This window comes from Dermacentor andersoni, chromosome 1 (assembly GCF_023375885.2).
Source record: "Dermacentor andersoni chromosome 1, qqDerAnde1_hic_scaffold, whole genome shotgun sequence".
Classification (NCBI taxonomy): domain Eukaryota; kingdom Metazoa; phylum Arthropoda; class Arachnida; order Ixodida; family Ixodidae; genus Dermacentor; species Dermacentor andersoni.
This window is the reverse complement of record NC_092814.1, coordinates 175,829,658-175,835,579: the sequence shown is the minus strand read 5'-3', so window position 1 is coordinate 175,835,579 and position 5,922 is coordinate 175,829,658. Positions and strand designations below refer to the sequence as shown.

Genomic DNA, 5,922 nt, shown 5'->3' with positions numbered 1-5,922 from the left:
AGGAATATGGAAGAAAGTAAATGGGCTGGGAGAGTGTTGAGGTATCTGTACAGAAAAAACATTGATTCACAGTGGAGGAAAAGAACTAGGGAGCTTACCAGCAAGTATGCGGCCTGTAGGGTGAGCAACACAGCAACAAAGAAAGTCAAGCGGGAAGTCAGAGAGGCTGAAATAATCTCATGGGTGGTGGCAATTGAAAAGAAACCTGCCATGAGTAACTACTTAAGAGGAAAAAACGAAATCAGGAAAGGAACCATTTTTGATTGCTCAAAGGGAAGCTCATTGCTTTTCGAAGCGAGATCGGAATGCCTTAGAACACGCACCTATAAAGCGAGATATAAGAAGGAAGAAGAAGCATGTGCTTGCTGCGGTAAAGCTAGGGAAACTATGCAGCATGTTTTATTAGAATGTGAAGACGTCTACCCAGCGGTCGATTTAGGCACCACTGGCCTTCTTGAAGCCCTTGGGTTCAGCGGAAGCAGTGGTAAAGTAAACATGTGCGCAATAGGCATTAGTAAGAGCCGATTGGAGGATTGTTGGAAGAAAAGTAGGGAAACGCGACAGAAGACGGAGACGTACAAAAGCACAGTTCGCAATAGGGGATCAGAAAATTTGGGTGTGGTAGTTCATAGTGTTTTTTATTATTTTTTATTATTGTTTAACCTAGGTAGGACATTAGGCAGTATAATAGCAAGAGCTTGGTGGTGCAACGCACCGCCCCGTTCCAAAGGGGACGCTCATAACATCCATCAATCTTTCCATCCATCCATGCGAAGAGTGGCGTGATATCTGCAATTCATAAGCCTAAATGAGCTGAAGAGTGGCTGAGCTAATCTAATTCAGTACCACGTGCGTGCCAGTACCGCCAGTACGTGCTCGCGCATCATGGAGGAAGGAACCTGCATGTCGCGCATATGACCGCTCCGCAGTCAGGCTCTGTGTGCCATAATACAGGGTTGTGCGTAGTTTAAGATGAAATTCTGTCGGGCGTTGTAGTGCGTGCTCGGTCCATTATGCGTTGGTGGTGCGCCACGCATTCATACTTCGTGCTGGTGATGTGGCCATGGTGTGAGAGGTGTTCCTCAACCGACGACCCGCACTTCGTGCACTCGGCACTGCAGCTGTGTTATGGTGCACTCGGCAAAGTGAAGCTTACTCCCTGGCTTGTTATCAGCTGCTTTGCTGTATTAAATTTATCCGTGTGGTGCCCATAACGCAGTGCACTTGTAGCTCGGCCATTTTACTAGCTACACGTCTTTAGTACGAAAGTAGAATTGCTCTCTTGGCTGTTAGCATTCTACGCGACTGTATTACCGTGATATTCTTTGTGCTTTTGCGTGACTCACTCTACTGCTCCGGACGCGCGGTATTTTCTTTTCTTGAGTGCGCTATAGTTGACTCAGTATGGCCGCGGATGGTTGTATTTTAAGTGGTCGCGTACGTCGATTATCTTCATCGAGAACAATAGCAATGGTGCGTGTCGGTACCCTGGAACCATTTTTGATGGGCAGGAATACTGCCCGGCCGATAACCACTCAAAATTATTGCTGACTGGTACAACTGTAGTGAACACAAAAATGCCGCGGATAAGCCGCGGTGCTGCCAGCGCGGAACAGAGCCGACCGCAGTCGACCGTAGCCAGCCGGCCGCCGAGAGAGGGCCGGCGCACAAAGAATAAAGATCAGTTGGCACCGAGACTCCAAGCCCCACGCCTCGTCTCTGCTTTCCTCGCGCGTGCCAATACAACATCAGCTACAAAGCTCTTGGACATTACCACCAGTGCACATAGAAAGCAGCTTAATAACGTAATGATCTGAAGCAGTGATATGACTGGCCCATTGCCCGTGTCCATGTTTACTTTCAAATGAGTGTGCATTGGAACGAATTGAAATTTTGGCCTATGTTCACTCGGACGTAATCTTTTCACGTCACGGTCAGAGATCTGGTGGTCAGGATTTAAGCAAAAATCTTACAGCGAGCCCGGAAAATTTAATCGGGACGCTCAGTGCACGTGCGGTTACCCCAAACGTTTCATTCGTTGCGTAAGACATCGTCAGGGCAGGCCAGTGACCTCGCTTGGCCGCTCGACCTTGTGTTAACGCTGCCAAGGCCTTATTTTCGGTATATATGTCCCGAAAATAAGGCCTTGGCAGCGTTAACTGTTATGCACATGTTATGAAACCCTATGAAGTCGATGTAGCCCACGTTTCTGCCCACTAGTTCCAGCATGAACTGGTATATGTGGAGATGCAGAAGATGTTTCCTAGTGTTGTATACGGAATACCCTGCGCGAATCGTGACAAACTTTACAACGGCGAAAGCAGTAATTCTGAAAGCGTTGAAGCAAGAAATGTGTGATGTCAGAGAGAATTCGAAATGAATCATAAGTGCAAAAGAATGCCGTTTCCAATGTACTTGTGAAGCACGTGCCAGTTTGAATATGTCATTGACCGAGACAATTAAGGGTTCCATAATTGCCAAGGAAACTGGATTTGAAAGCACTATCTGACTCTAGTGCTATCCAGACTACAGAGAAAAACGCTGAATCATAACGATAGCATTCTTCCGCCTGCATACTCAGAACGCCGTCGTTTCGAGCTAGCTGTTCTGTGAACAAGGCTTCCGTATAGAAGCCTAAACGTCTAATTCTCATTAACACCTTTTGATCGGAGTCCTTTCTTTTTTCTTCTAACATGAACTCCAGAATTAAGAGAACATATAAGCCAGATGAAGCATTGAATTTGAATTTTATTACCATGCTGTAAAGTATGCAAGTTTCATGCGAGTAAAAAGTTGAAGACGGCAAAAATCTACTTACTATACATTCTTGTGGTTTAAATTAGCAGGACAAGTAAATTTGTCAGAAACCAAGTGCAGCATCGAAATATATATATATATATACTGCTATATTCAACAAACGGTTCCGGAGTTGCAATACTCATTCGGTCCAAAACTTGCAGTTAATGAAGACACAAAAATACATATGCCGCACATACAGCACACACTTATCAATTTACTTATTTATATGTGCAAACAACATAGGTACACACAATAGGGTATTACATCCGTGTGTTTTCTAAAGTTAACTTCATTATCAAGGCCGCAATGACGTATTCACCTTCTCCCGGCATACTCGCCTCAATGCTAAGCTCAACCTACGTAGTGGTAGAATTAGCTTTCCGGTAACAGCGCACTCAATTAAATTGAGACTAAACGCGGACATGCCCAATGGGCCAGTCATATCGCTGCTTCAAACTGTTACGTCATTAAGCTGCTTTCTATGTGCACTGGTGAGAATGACCAATACCTTTGTACTGATTTTGTAGCAGTTAACAATAATTTTGAATGGTTATCGGCCGGACACTATTCGTGCGCATCAAAAATGGTTCCAGAGTACCGGTGCGAACCATTGCTATTATTCTCGAGGACGATAATCAATGTGCGCGAGCACTCAAGAACAAATTACCACCATCCGGGGCGCTCTAAGTCAACCAGCGCACTCGAAAAAATAAAATACTACGCGTCCGGAGCGGTAAAGCGAGCCACATAAAGGCAAAAAAAAAAAAAACCCTCATGGCAATACAGTCGCGTGGAATGCTAACAGCCAATACAGCAATTTCACTTTCGCACTATAGTCGTGCAGCTAGTAAAATGGCCGAGCTACAAGTCCGCTGCGTTATGAGCACACGCGGATGAATGCAACCCAGCAAAGCAGCAGATAACAAGCCAGGAAGTTTCAATTTGCTGAGTGCACCATGACACAGCTGTCGTGCCGAACGCGCGAAGTGCGCATCGGCGGGTAATTAACGAACACCTCTCCCACCAAGGCCACGTCGTCAGTACGAAGTATAAATGCGTGACGCACCACCAACGCGTAATGGACCAAGCACGCGCTACTAGGACCGAGCGAACATGCCAAACACAACCCGTTAATTTGGGGCACAGAGCTTAATGGCGGAGCGCTCATGTGCGCGATATGGAGGTTTCTGAAAGCCTATGAAGTCAATGCGACGCATATATGTAGCTGCCTGCACGTTGCAGCATGAACTGGTGCATGTTAAGGACATGCTGTAAAATGTTTTTTCGACGTGGTATAGGTATGCCGTGCGCGAACGTTTACCTGAACAAAAGATGCATTTTCGAAAAGTGCTTAAGGCAGCATGTGTATGATGTAAAAACTAAAAATGTCGCTTGCAAACCTACTTGCGGAGGACGTGCCAGCCTCTGACCATGACACTGGCCTTCTTGGATAAGGCTTTCGTTATCGCCAAGAGTCTGAATTTCACGTCAGTATCCCGGGTGCTTCTTATCAGACTACACAAAAGGCTAAATTCGTCTGCATTATTATTATTGGCATTATTCCGTCTGCATAGCAACATGTCTAGGTCGAATTTCTATGACTTACTGTTTGCAAACAACCCTTCCGTACAAATGAGTGGGAGCTCTTATCAGTCATATGCTATCAAATCTCTTTATAACGACGTTGAATGGAGAGCCGAAATTACTTCATTATATTCATAACTGCCCTTCACTGCAATGCACGCGTAATGAAGTTCACAAATTTGAGCTCGCACAGAAGACGGCATTGCGGCCGGTAGAACCGCTGCATGGCCACATGCGCTGAAATGAAAACAGCTAAAATTTCGGCATGAATTCCTACTTCCTAGCATCTGACACGACTGCGTTTACGATAGCTGCCTTCTGTTTCAATGTGATGTTTCGTTTCCGCTTTCAGTTGGCTTGTCTCTAGTATCGCGAAATGGCGACGCGATTGAATAGGTTGCACGCTGCGACGCCAACAACGTTTGTCGCGTTCGAGCAGCACGTGCCACACAAGGAGGCGTAGTCTTCGAGATTGCAGCGGTACAATCCCCGAGGCCATACCTAGCTGCACTAGCCTGCGCGGTTCCTCAGGGAGAGAAATTGCGATGGCGGTAATGAGCCTCCGCTTATGCGCAGCTACGCGCAGTGGTGAGAAGGAGCAGTATTTGACGGCGCGTTCAACGCAAATACCCGAAAGTTTTGGCGGTGAGTGTGTGCCGAACCCCGTGGAATGCGATCGAGCCTGCAAAGGTGGGGCATTTCTTGTTTCGGAGACAAATCAAGTTTGGCAAATCTATTGCCAGGATAATTTTACTTCGTTGAAACAAGGTTTTAAAACGGGGATATCGTGGAAATTTCAAGGGCGATTTTTACATCCAGTAATCGTTATGTCCCGTTTCGTTATAATAAAGTTTCACTGTAACATGTATTTGTTAATATCTTGTCTTACCTTCCAATTACAGGTGCCAAATCTGAGCTCAAGCAACATTAGGAACAAGCTTGATTGTCTGCGGTTGCATCAGCCTGTGGAACTTTCTAAGGCAGCTCCCTGAATCATGAAGTGACCAATGTGTGATAACAGACAGGCACAAAGCAAATTTCTAGAAGGTGCATTAGAAACATTTTGCTTATGTAGTGGTGTTATTGATTTGATTTATTAAAAATTGTTTGAAACCTTTGGCCACTTTAGCGCTTCATTTCTGTGATTAATCATTCTTTATGTTAAACGTGGCTTTAAATGTGTTATCACTTCTGTGGCCTTGCCAATATTTCAGTGGTGCTATGGTGGGTTGTAAGGAATGGGCCATAGGCATTGGTGCTGTCAGTACAGCCAAACTTTTTTCAATATTGCCAGGATTAGGAACATTCCCATTCGTTTATCCATTTAGCAAGTATCGGGAGACATTAAATTCCTTTATAATTAATGCTATAGAGGAAGGCGGGTGTATTGTGTTCCTAAATTCATGCGAGTGCCAAACATCCATGTAATAAAAACTTCCGTGATAGTGTTGCTGGAGTCCTTGATAGTCCATCCGCAAATATCTAACAAGGTTTCTCAAACAAACTTGAGAAGGTAAGGAAAATGAGTGTGGGTCTTTC

General features: G+C 45.1%; 1 long non-coding RNA gene across 2 annotated transcripts; it reads left to right on the top strand.

Annotated features, from left to right (window-relative positions):
* Positions 1–2,914: 2,914 nt before the first annotated feature.
* Positions 2,915–5,502, top strand: LOC129380753 (uncharacterized). 2 transcript variants are annotated; one of them, XR_008608926.1, is made up of 2 exons: positions 2,915–3,399; positions 5,286–5,502. It is a non-coding gene; the product is annotated as an uncharacterized lncRNA (long non-coding RNA). The 2 variants fall into 2 exon arrangements; XR_008608925.1 differs by lacking the exon at positions 2,915–3,399 and adding an exon at positions 4,741–5,073.
* The last annotated feature ends 420 nt before the right edge of the window (positions 5,503–5,922 follow it).